Source organism: Entelurus aequoreus, linkage group LG05 (assembly GCF_033978785.1).
Source record: "Entelurus aequoreus isolate RoL-2023_Sb linkage group LG05, RoL_Eaeq_v1.1, whole genome shotgun sequence".
NCBI classification, from domain to species: domain Eukaryota; kingdom Metazoa; phylum Chordata; class Actinopteri; order Syngnathiformes; family Syngnathidae; genus Entelurus; species Entelurus aequoreus.
The window spans coordinates 77,881,700-77,895,365 of NC_084735.1; positions in this window are offsets into that span (position 1 = coordinate 77,881,700).

Sequence of the window (13,666 nt, forward strand, 5' to 3'; positions counted from 1 at the left end):
ATAAACTGACGATGGTGAAGTGCCCTCGTCCGAATAAAGTTAAGAGCTTCATAACTGGCTTCACTAGGTGGTCAAACTGCAATACAGATTTGCACAGCGCCTCCTGGTGGATTATGCAGTGTAAAAAAAGCACCTCATGTTGGGGGTTGTCTTCTTTCACCCTCTCCTGGATTCTTTTTAGCAGTGGTAGTGCCATCAGGGCCAGCAAGCCCTTCTCTACTGGCCTAACATAACCAGAAATCGTAAACAAAATTAAGATACATGTAATTTTTAATTTACTTTCCCTAAATATCTAAAAGTATTTATATTCTCTTCATGTCATATTATGCTCTTTCCAGTGCTGTTGTTTTTGGGTTAGAGTTTTTATCCAATCAGAATTCATCCATCTTATGTTGCCATGCTGTACGAAATCTGCCCCGGTGGCCTTCAGAATCAACACTGTAAGTGAACGGGCACATACAGTTGATAGATAATTGCGGTAGCCAATCAGATCACGAGTTGTTAGTAAGGCCTTTTAGCTGTTGAACGTGACATTTACGCCTCCTGTGATTGGATACTCACTGGTTTGAGCCAGTATAGCTACTCTTTTAACCCACAATGGCCGAAGGGAACAAGTTGATTTGGTTGTAGATACACTTGCAAGGCCGTTTTCTAGACAAACTTTTCAAGAGAAGCTAGATCTCGTGAGAGGAGGACGGCCGACCCCCGTCCCAGCCGGTGAAATGGTTTGTCCGCCACTTCCAATCGAACCAACCAACTATGAGGGGTACCACAGGCTTACGGCTTTTGATGAGCGCTGCAAATTGTGAGTTTAAATTAGGGCTGCAACAACTAATCGATTAAAATCGATTATAAAAATAGTTGGGGATTAATTTAGTCATCGATTCGTTGGAACTATGCTATGCGCGGAGGCTTTTTTAAATTTTATTTAATTTTTTTTAAATTGTTTCTATTTTTTTTAATAAACCTTTATTTATAAACTGCAACATTTACAAACAGCTGAGAAACAATAATCAAAGTAAGTACAAAAACAGCGCCAGGGCGGCGCTGAGGCTACGTCTCATGAGGTGGAGGTAAGCTAGCCAATGATGTCATGTACAGCTCACGTGACGACGCCGTCTGGAAACATTCGAAAAATGGCGCAGGAAAACAGTACGGATAGTTCAGCGGAGAAACATCTTGAGGTTATTGCTTCAATGGGGAAAAGTGTACGACCTAAGTCGTCAAAAGTGTGGGAACACTTTACTTTAAAGACTTCAAAGAAGAGCGTTTCCTGCAAAATGGCACGGGAGTACAACATTGCTTCAGGAGCACCTGCAAAAGGAAACATGTTGGAGCCATGGATGAAGGGAGGAACTCACAGTACGTAACTTTTTAAGTCCATAGTGGCAACAAGCATTCATGAGTTCAGCTTTTTTGTAAGTAACTTTAACGTTATGCCTTTGTTGCAACACGGGGCTGATAATGTTTCTCCGGCACATTTGACTCCGTTTTGAGAGAGAAAACGCATGGTTACCAATTTGGAAATAAACGTAACGGACAGAAATATCTCAGGTTGGTTTCATAATGGATCAATGTAGCCGGGCCGATAAAGCTATATAAATCTATTTAGATTTGAGTGATGCTTTAGTACAACTAAACGTTATGAAGGTGCTGGAATATTTCATTCTATTATTTAGAGGCAGCCTAAAATGAATCCTTTATTATTCACAACAGAAACGTGTACAATATCTGATCTGATGAGTTACATTTCTGGGTTATTATTGGTGTATGCTGCACCCCCAATGTCCAGAACATGGTGCCAGTATGCTGGTTTTTTTCAATAAAATACTGGAAAGGATAGAAATGTAGTTTGTCTCTTTTATCCGATTATTAATCGAAGTAATAATCGACAGATTAATCGATTATCAAATGAATCATTAGTTGCAGCCCTAGTTTAAATATTTAATTTCTTTATTTTTTTCACGTTTTAATATGTTTTTACAATTATTCTAATTTTGAGGGTAGCACGTAGAGATGTTTTAAATGGCTGATGCAAGTTTATACATTTTTAAACACGCTGGAAAATAGCCCGTTTTGTTTACTATTGAGGTGATTCAATGCGTAGTAGTGTGCAAGTGTGTTTCTGTATAATATTTCTCCAACCGTGGTCATGTGGTGACATCATTATTGGTATTTTGAGAGGTATCTATTAAAGTCGGACTAAGTAGGACATCACTGAAGGCCTAGACGTGAAATGCACGGCCCGCCACTAAAAATTTAAAAGTTTTTAGTAACCCGATGTTTTTTCCTATGAGATTTGCAGGGCTTGAATTTAACTGCGGCAAGTGCCTCGACCGCCCTCGTCTTTCGCCGTAATGCCCAAAAAATTGACCAACATCTGCGGCAAGAACATGCCGTGACCGCCCTTGACTTTTTACTTGTTAATGGACGAGGGATGTAACAGTAAACAGTATGTTAATTTGCGATAAAATTCCAGACGGTTAGTAATACTGTTACATTTTTTAATTACCGAAAAACCGTCATTTATTAATGCATTTTCGGCAACACGAAGTCAGGCGCATGCAGACTAGCGTCGTTTGGCTTGATAATCATGGCGGACTAAGGACACGGACTTTGCTCTGAAGATTTCCCCTCGGAGTAAACGGAGCCAAGCGCTTGGTTTAACGTCATTTTCCTTTGCTTCCTGGCGTGTGTTTAAGAGCGCACTGCTGTGTTTAGATGGAGACAGGTGTGGACAATATTGGAGACACTTGTCCTCACACTAAAAGTACACAGCGAAGGAGAAAATGATTTGATGTTTTGCAGCACGTGATGCGCCGTGAACGTTTTCACAACTTCTTTATAAAGTCTTTAGTTTGTTGACTGGGATGCTCACTACTCTATTTAAATGCAAACTGTATCAGTGTTCAAATAACATCAATACTGGCTGAAATGTTTTGTCATCTCATCGAACTGAACGCACGCTGTGAAGATTGTTTATTTGATGTGTGAGGTTATCACTCCTGGTTTTTGTTTTGTTTTTGGCCAAACTAAGAGGCGTTGGAGAAGAACAAAGCTTGTTTATTAGACTTCATCTTCATTAGCCAAACTGCTTTGTGTTTTATTTTGATATCAAAAAGTAAACACCAGGGTTTTTTTTTTTTTACATTGTTTCTTTCATGTCACAAAGATATTGTTCACAATACCCCACAAATTCTCTATGGGGTTCAGGTCAGGGGAGTTGGCAGGCCAATCGAGGACAGTAATGCCATGGTCAGTACACCAGTTACTGGTGGTTTTGGCACTGTGGGCAGGTGCCAGCTCATGCTGGAAAATGAAATCATCATCTCCATAGAGCTTTTCAACAGATGGAAGCATGTAGTGCTCTAAAATCTCTTGGTACACAGCTGCATTGACTCTGGACTTGATGAAACACAGTGGACCAACACCAGCAGCTGACATGGCTCCCCAAACCATTGCTTACTGTGGGAACTTCACACTGGATTTCAAGCAACTTGGATTTTGCTCCTCTCCAGCCTTCCTCCAGACTCTAGCGCCTTGACTTCCAAATGAAATACAAAACTTGCTTTCGTCTGAAAACGGGACTCTGGACCACTCTGCAACTGTCCAGTGCTTCTTTTCCATAGCCCAAGTCAGATGCTTCTAGAGATTTTAGAGCACTACATGCTTCCATCTGTTGAAAAGCTCTTTGGAGATGATGATTTCATTTTCCAGCATGATCTGGCACCTGCCCACAGTGCCAAAACCAGCAGTAACTGGTGTACTGACCATGGCATTACTGTCCTCGATTGGCCTGCCAACTCCCCTGACCTGAACCCCACAGAGAATTTGTGGGGTATTGTGAAGAAGAAGCTGAAAGACACCAGACCCAGTGCATTAATTGACATTTTCAAATGTTTGATTTTGTTTTGCTGTTATAAATCTTTATTTTTTACTTGGTCTGAGGAAATATTCTAATTTTTTGAGATACGATTTTTGAGTTTTCTTAAGCTGTACGCCATAATCAGCAATATTAAAATAATAAAAGGCTTGCAATATTTCAGTTGATGTGTAATGAATCCAGAATGTATGACATTTTTGTTTTTTTAATTGCATTACAGAAAATAAAGGACATTATCACAATATTCAAATTTTCTGAGACAGTCCTGTACACCCCCGCTACGCCCTACACCTCCCAACCCCGCCCACCTCAACCTCCTCAAAAAGTAAAAGTATTGCTTATTTTGCTTTAAAATGTGCAAAAATAAAGATAAACATCCAATACAAAAAAGTGCAAAACGAAATATTCTGTAACAACAGTGTAAACATTTCAACAAAAGTGAAAGTATTGCTTATTTGCTAAAATGTGCAAAAATAAAGATAAACATCCAATACTAAAAAGTACCAATCTAAATATTCTGGAGCACTGTAAACATTAAGTATTGCTTTTAAAATGTGCAAAATAAACATCCAGTCCAACACAGTACACAATAACCAATTCTACTCATTCCAGTGAGTGACTAACAGTCGTAATGAAGAAAGGTTAGCATGTCTACATGCTCTGGTTCTTTTCATGTTTACAATATTCCCAGCAGCTGAAAATAGCAAACAGAAGGGGTCGATGTGGCTGGAACTAAAAGGTAATTAGCCTTCACCTCAAGCCAGGACTGCGAGTGAGCTGAGCTCCAGTTTATATTCCCAATTTTTATATTATATTCCCCGCTACGCCCTACACCTCCCAACCCCGCCCACCTCAACCTCCTCATGCTCTCTCAGGGAGAGCATGTCCCAAATTCCAAGCTGCTGTTTTGAGGCATGTTAAAAAAAATAATGCACTTTGTGACTTCAATAATAAATATGGCAGTGCCATGTTGGCACTTTTTTCCATAACTTGAGTTGATTTATTTTGGAAAACCTTGTTACATTGTTTAATGCATCCAGCGGGGCATCACAACAAAATTAGGCATAATAATGTGTTAATTCCACGACTGTATATATCGGTATCGGTTAATATCTGTATCGGTAATTAAGAGTTGGACAATATCGGGATATTGCCATTATCGGACATCCCTAGTCATGAGTTCAAACCAAAGACTATAAAAATGGGACCCATTACCTCCTTGCTTGGCACTCAGCATCCAGGGTTGGAATTGGTGTTTCCCGGGCGCGGCCACCGCTGCTGCTCACTGCTCCCCTCACCTCCCAGGGGGTGATCAAGGGTGATGGGTCAATCATTTCGCCACACCTAGTGTGTGTGTGTGACAATCATTGGTACTTTAACTTGAATAACTTGCCTTTGTGCTTGATTATTTAGATCAGGGGTCTCAAACATGCGGCCCGCGGGCCAATTGCGGCCTTAATATGAACATTTAATGTTAGTGCGGCCCGCGAGTTTTATATGAATGGCGCTTGACAGCGTTGTGTGCGGAGCTGAAGCATTCTTGCCAACCCTCCCGATTTTCACCCGTCAACAATACTGAGGACAACAATATTGAAGACACGAGGTTTAGCGTCCACTTTTTCTCCATACAAGCAATGTGCCTGCACAGTCACATGTTATATGCGGCATCAACAAACACACGTAAGTGTCTGCAATGCATACTTAGTCAACAGTCATACATGTCACACTGAGGGTGGCAGTATACATTTTTTTTTATCAATGTTACAAATATGCGCCACACTGTGAACCCACACCAAACAAGAATGACAAACACATTTTGGGAGAACATCCGCACCTAAACACAACAGAACAAATACCCAGAATTCCTTGTAGCCCTAACTCTTCCGGGCTACAAGGAATCTACCAATCATGGTGTGGTATATGGCTCTCGAGGGCCGAACATTGACGTCACTTGCGTGATGCATGCAGAGAGAAGTTTTGCTGCTTTTCCACGAGACCCGCGCGCGCTATTCCTCCCTCCCTCGCGCGCTCTCTCGCGCGCTCTCTTGCTCTCTCTCTCTCTATCTATCTCGCTCTCTGTCACTGTGTGTCTTTCTCGCTCCCGCCGGTCCGGGCGGGGGAGAAGAGCGGTCCGGTTGCTTCCGAAGGAGCGAGCGACAATACAAAAGTGTGGTGCACTGGACCCCAGCGCTGATACTCCGACATAGAGTCGCTGGGCAAATCGAACGTGTAACACGTTAGTCGTGATCGGGGCTAATTGTGCTACCGTAACTGTAAACTCCACAGCGAGCCCCCCCCCCGTTGGCTCCAGACAAAGACGATTTTTGTTATTTGGGTCCAAAATACCCCTGCGTTAGTGGAAAAGCGGCAAATGAGTGAAAGCGAGATAAACGTTGCCATGGAGACGAGGGTTGTCTTACGTGCCTGGCTGCAGTCACACGGCGACACCTGTCCGTCAGTAATAAAGTCCCCGATAACCTGGACCAATTCAAACCGTTATTTGTTTTTTTTATTGATTAATTTGCATTGCCTCACACAATGAACACTACATATATTTTTATATGACGCCATATAACACTCCGGGAGCCGTCACTTTTTCCCGGTACTTTCCGCCGACCGCCGCGTTGCTGTCGGGAGGAAAAGCGGAACGACACACATTGCGGAAATAACATTATTCTCCGTGCGTCGGTTAAATACAAATATATTCCACAACCCCAAACATGTCTTTTTCAAAGCGTGCAGTGAAGATAAAGGTTAGTGATGAGCAAAGACAATTCCAGGAAAAGTGGGAGATGCAATATTTCTTTGTTGAGCACAGGGGCAGCCCAACGTGTCTTATTTGCACAGAGAAAGTTGCAGTGCACAAGAAATACAATTTAAAACGTCATTATACAACTAGACATGCTGAGGAGTATGCAAAATACCAGGGAGATGAAAGAGTGAACCGGGTTGCACATTATGTGTATGTGTATACATTGTTGCTGACTGGAGAAATCAAATTATTATTGTTAGAATAGAATAGAAAGTACTTTATTGATCCCTGGGGGAAATTCAGCACCACTGTTCGCTCACAATAGACAAGAATAACAATAAATAATATAATATATATAATATATTATATATTGTGCACAATATATAATATATAAATAATATAAATATATTCTACATATACTCTACATTTAAGTGCAGTCAAGGAACATATGCATTATACAGTCTGATGGCTGTCGGTATGAAGGACTTCCTGTGTCGTTCCGTGTTGCATTTTGGGAGTCTGAGCCTTCCACGGAACGTGCTCATTCTCCCCGCAAGGTCCGAGTGTAGTGGGTGGGAGGTGTTGTCCATAATGGCTAGGAGTTTTGCTGGACTTCTCCTCTCTTGTTATTACTTATGACTGATTTATTTACTTAACTCTCATTTTGTTCATTTATATTTTGATTTTATTTTGTGTTGAAAATAAAAATAAAGACATTTAAAAATATTTGTTTTAAGAAATCTTTTCTTGCGGCCAAGCCTTACCCAGACTCTGCATCCAGTGGCCCCCAGGCAAATCGAGTTTGAGACCCCTGATTTAGATAGTCGGATAAAGATGTTAGCTTCTAACTTCTGCGCAGTAGCGGTCCGTTCTTGCGTTGACTGGTTGTTAGCATAAGTAGCGTGCCTGGTGGAGAAATGACGACTTACGTTGTGTTCCTTCCGGTTTCGTGGCAAATAAGACGTACAGCCTTTGACTGGACTTCGATGAAAAAGTAATTAGTTGTCCATTCCTTATTAAAAAGCCGCCATTCGCCGTCAACTTCTCTCATTGTTGTAAATGGCTTCTGCTGTCAGAGCAGTAGAAGAAGTCTACCTGGGCTGTGCAATCAATCAAGGATACCGAAGTCCTATTGCGCCACTCTGTGGAAGTACCTGGTATTACAGGACAATTAATATTATTACACAATTTGCTCAATTATGTTTTTGTTTTTTTTGCGGGCCTGATCAATAAGATGTATACGTGATCTTTGATAAGCATTTAAAAAAACAGCAGTGCACTCCTACTACATAGAGCAGGGGTTCGTACCTTTTTTTATTTCGGGGCCAGGATCTAGGGCTGCAACAACTAATCGATTAAATCGCTTAAAATCGATTATAAAAACAGTTGGCGATGAATTTAGTCATCGATTCGTTGGATCTGTGCTATGCGCATGCACAGAGGCGATATATATTTTAATTTTTTTTTAATTTTTGTATTTTTGAAATTTTTGTATTTTTTGTATTTTTTTTTATAAACCTTTGTTTATAAACTGCAACATGTACAAACAGCTGAGAAACAATAATCAAAATAAGTATGGTGCCAGTGTGCTGTTTTTCCCCCCAATAAAATACTGGAAAGGATAGAAATGTAGTTTGTCTCTTTTATCCAATTATTAATCGATTAATCAAAGTAATAATCGACAGATTAATCGATTATCAAATTAATCGTTAGTTGCAGCCCTACGGCAGGATCCCGCTTAATTAGCCACACTGAATTAGTAATTTCTCTTGATTTTAATCGTATGCAATAATTATATTCAACAACCTTGACCAATGCTATAAACCATGTGTTAATCACAACGTTTATTGTCTATTTAACACACAAACCTTAAAGACTTAGGTCAGGCTGATTACAAAAATAAGTACTAATCAAATATACTGCATAGAAGGGACTCAAATATATAACTGATGAAAATCAAATGTGGTGTTAAAATAAACTAATTTATTAATAAATATGTTTAACTACATTTTCAATAACATCAAAGTTCAAATAAAAATACAGCTTTGACACTTTAGTCATAACTTTTGCGCGTACTAAAAGTTCTCTGGCTTGAGTGTCAGACTTCTTCTGTTTGTCTGATATTGTCATTACTGCCACAAGTGGTGGAAAAGTGTATTACAACTGAGTACTGCTGAGAAACAGACATTTTTTGGCGGCCCAACAACTGATATAGAGGATCTTTGATAAGCATTTCTGACAGTGAGTTTTGAAAAAAAAAACAGCAGGCCACTCCTGTCATGTAGAAGAGCTTTAACAAGGGTTTTTTTTTGGTAGGAGATTTTCAAAAACAGCAGAGCACTCCTATCATATAGAGCTGGGTGTTCACATTTTTTAACGGCCTGCAGCACACAAAAAATACCCGTTATAAAAAATACGCCATTAAAAGTTTTTTTTTTTTTTTAAATGTGTATATTGTTGGTTTTGAAAATAAAAAATATCCACATGGTTCACGCATTCTTTGATTTTTCAGTCTGCTGTAGTAAAGGTTTGGACGCCCCTAATATAGAGGATCTTTGACTAGCATTTCTGGCCAAGGATTCTCAAAAACATCAGAGCTCTCCTGTCATAAAAGCGAATTGTTACTGAGAGTGTTAAAAAAAGACCCCCTTAAAACTGGCAGGACACTCCTGTCGTATAGAGGATCTTTGACTAGTGTTTTTGGGAAGAGTATCTCAAAAACAAGAGAGCACTCCTGTCATATTGAGGCTCTTTGACTGGTGTTTTTGGCAGTAGGGTCTCAAAAACAGCAGACCACTCTTGTCACATAGAGGATCTTTGATTAGTGTTTTTGGCAGTAGCTCCCTAAAACAGCAAAATGGTCCTGTCACATAGATGATCTCTGATTAGTGTTTTTGGCAGTAGCTCCCTAAAAACAGCCAAATGGTCCTGTCACATAGAGGATCTTTGATTAGTGTTTTTGGCAGTAGCTCCCTAAAAACAGCAAAATGGTCCTGTCACATAGATTATCTTTGACTAGTGTTTTTGGCAGTAGATCCCCAAAAACAGCAAAATGGTCCCATCACATCACAGGGAGGATCTTTGGCGAGCGTTTTTGTAGCAGGTTCTTAAAAACAAGAGAGCACTCCTGTCACACACAGGATCTTTGACCTGTAGTGTTTTTGGCAGTTGATTCTCACACAGCAAGGCGCTCCTGACACATAAAAGATCTTTGACTAGCATTTTTGGCAGTAGGTTCTCAAAAACAGCACAACTCTCCTGTCATTCAGAGGATCTTTGACTCGCGTAAAGTAGCCCTGTCATATAGAGTATATTTGACTAGTGTTTTTTGGCAGTAGGTTTTCAAAAGCAGTAAAGCACTCCTGTCACATAAAAGATCTTTGATCAGTGTTTTTGGAAGTATGTCCCTAAAAACAGCAAAATGGTCCTGTCACATAGAAGATCTTTGACTAGTGTTTTTGGCAGTAGGTTTTCAAAAGCGGTAAAGCACTCCTGTCACATAAAAGATCTTTGATCAGTGTTTTTGGAAGTATGTCCCTAAAAACAGCAAAATGGTCCTGTCACATAGAAGATCTTTGACTAGTGTTTTTGGCAGTAGGTTTTCAAAAGCGGTAAAGCACTCCTGTCACATAAAAGATCTTTGATCAGTGTTTTTGGAAGTATGTCCCTAAGAACAGCAAAATGGTCCTGTCACATAGAAGATCTCTGATTATTGTCTTTGGCAATAGTTCCCTAAAAACAACAAAATGGTTCTGTCACATCCCAGAGAGGATCTTTGGCGAGCGTTTTTGAAACAAGGTTCTTAAAAACTAGAGAGCAGTCCTGTCACACACAGGATCTTTGACCAGTATTGTTTTTGGCAGTTGATTCTCACCAAGCAAGGCGCTCCTGTCACGTGGAGGATCTTTGACTAGCATTTTTGGCAGTAGGTTCTCAAAAACAGCACAACTCTCCTGTCATTCAGAGGATCTTTGACTCACGTTTTTGCTTTAAAACAGCAAAATGGTCCTGTCACATAGATTATCTTAGATTAGTGTTTTTGGCAGTAGATTCCCAAAAACAGCTAAATGGTCCCATCACATCACAGGGAGGATCTTTGGCGAGCGTTTTTGTAGCAGGTTCTTAAAAACAAGAGAGCACTCCTGTCCCACACAGGATCTTTGACCAGTAGTGTTTTTGGCAGTTGATTCTCGCACAGCAAGGCGCTCCTGTCACGTAGAGGATCTTTGACTAGCATTTTTGGCAGTAGGTTCACAAAAACAGCACAACTCTCCTGTCATTCAGAGGATCTTTGACTCGCGTTTTTGCTTTAAAGTAGCCCTGTCATATAGAGTATATTTGGCAGTAGGTTCTCAAAAACAGCACAGCTTTCCTGTCATTCAGAGGATCTTTGACTCGCGTTTTTGCTTTAAAACAGCAAAATGGTCCTGTCACATAGATTATCTTAGATTAGTGTTTTTGGCAGTAGATTCCCAAAACCAGCAAAATGGTCCCATCACATCACAGGGAGGATCTTTGGCGAGCGTTTTTGTAGCAGGTTCTTAAAAACAAGAGAGCACTCCTGTCACACACAGGATCTTTGACCTGTAGTGTTTTTGGCAGTTGATTCTCGCACAGCAAGGCGCTCCTGACACATAAAAGATCTTTGACTAGCATTTTTGGCAGTAGGTTGTCAAAAACAGCACAACTCTCCTGTCATTCAGAGGATCTTTGACTCGCGTAAAGTAGCCCTGTCATATAGAGTATATTTGACTAGTGTTTTTTGGCAGTAGGTTTTCAAAAGCAGTAAAGCACTCCTGTCACATAAAAGATCTTTGATCAGTGTTTTTGGAAGTATGTCCCTAAAAACAGCAAAATGGTCCTGTCACATAATGGATCTTTGACTAGTGTTTTTGGCAGTAGGTTTTCAAAAGCAGTAAAGCATTCCTGTCACATAAAAGATCTTTGATCAGTGTTTTTGGAAGTATGTCCCTAAGAACAGCAAAATGGTCCTGTCACATAGAAGATCTCTGATTATTGTTTTTGGCAAAAATTCCCTAAAAACAACAAAATGGTTCTGTCACATCCCAGAGAGGATCTTTGGCGAGCGTTTTTGAAACAAGGTTCTTAAAAACTAGAGAGCAGTCCTGTCACACACAGGATCTTTGACCAGTATTGTTTTTGGCAGTTGATTCTCACCAAACAAGGCGCTCCTGTCACGTGGAGGATCTTTGACTAGCATTTTTGGCAATAGGTTCTCAAAAACAGCACAACTCTCCTGTCATTCAGAGGATCTTTGACTCACGTTTTTGCTTTAAAACAGCAAAATGGTCCTGTCACATAGATTATCTTTGACTAGTGTTTTTGGCAGTAGATCCCCAAAAACAGCAAAATGGTCCCATCACATCACAGGGAGGATCTTTGGCGAGCGTTTTTGTAGCAGGTTCTTAAAAACAATAGAGCACTCCTGTCACACACAGGATCTTTGACCTGTAGTGTTTTTGGCAGTTGATTCTCACACAGCAAGGCGCTCCTGACACATAGAGGATCTTTGACTAGCATTTTTGGCAGTAGGTTCTCAAAAACAGCACAACTCTCCTGTCATTCAGATGATCTTTGACTCACATTTTTGCTTTAAAGTAGCCCTGTCATATAGAGTATATTTGGCAGTAGGTTCTCAAAAACAGCACAGCTTTCCTGTCATTCAGAGGATCTTTGACTCGCGTTTTTGCTTTAAAACAGCAAAATGGTCCTGTCACACAGGATCTTCGACTAGTAGTGTTTTTGGCAGTTGATTCTCACACAGCAAGACGCTCCTGACACATAGAGGATCTTTGACTAGCATTTTTGGCAGTAGGTTCTCAAAAACAGCACAACTCTCCTGTCATTCAGAGGATCTTTGACTCGCGTAAAGTAGCCCTGTCATATAGAGTATATTTGACTAGTGTTTTTTGGCAGTAGGTTTTCAAAAGCAGTAAAGCACTCCTGTCACATAAAAATTCTTTGATCAGTGTTTTTGGAAGTGTGTCCCTAAAAACAGCAAAATGGTCCTGTCACATAGAAGATCTTTGACTAGTGTTTTTGGCAGTAGGTTTTCAAAAGCGGTAAAACACCCCTGTCACATAAAAGATCTTTGATCAGTGTTTTTGGAAAAATGTCCCTAAAAACAGCAAAATGGCCCTGTCACATAATGGATCTTTGACTAGTGTTTTTGGCAGTTCATTCTAACACAGTCTTGTCGTGAGAGCACTCCCATCCCCCTAGAGGATCTTTGACCGGCGTTTTTGGCAGTATGTGCTCAAAAACAGCAGGGCATTGCAGTTATGTAGGATCTTTGGCTAGCGTTTTTGAGCGCAGGTTCTCAAAAAACCGCATGGTGCTGCTTTAAAAAAAATCTTTGACTCGCGTTTTTTGGCAGTAGGTGCTGAAAAACAGCAGGGTGCTCCCGTCATGTAGAAGATCTTTGACTAGCTTTTTTGGCAGTCGCTTCTCAAAAACAGCAGGATGCTCCTGTCACATAAAGGATCTCGGACCAGTGTGAACGTATTGTTCTTATTTCCGACTATATGACTTTTTTGGAGTAATTTTTGCAGTCTTGCAACGACGTGGGAATAGAAAACAAAAACAACGTTGAAGAAAACCCGTCGCAGGGGAGCAGCCCCGAGGTACAGTGTAATAATGGCAATATGGCCGCCCTCTTCATTGTGATGCAAATGTGAGGCAGCCTGGCAGGTTTGAAGAGGGGGAGGGAAGAGGGAGGAGGAGGTTTAAGGACGCAATTGAGGGATTTCTTTTGTGAAATGTTCTTTAAGGGCGGCAAACAAACCACACTTGGGGCCGGGGCCCCCAACACACACACACATACACACACACACACAAACACACACGCACACACACACACACACACACAAACACACACACCAGCTCTGAGACACTGCAAGAAGAAGCAGCTTTTTAGTGATGTTGATGGAGGGGGACCAACGCCCCCCGGGGCCCCCCCCCAACCTCTCTAGTCCCCTGGTTCTATGCAGCCAGTGTACACGCTGGCATGT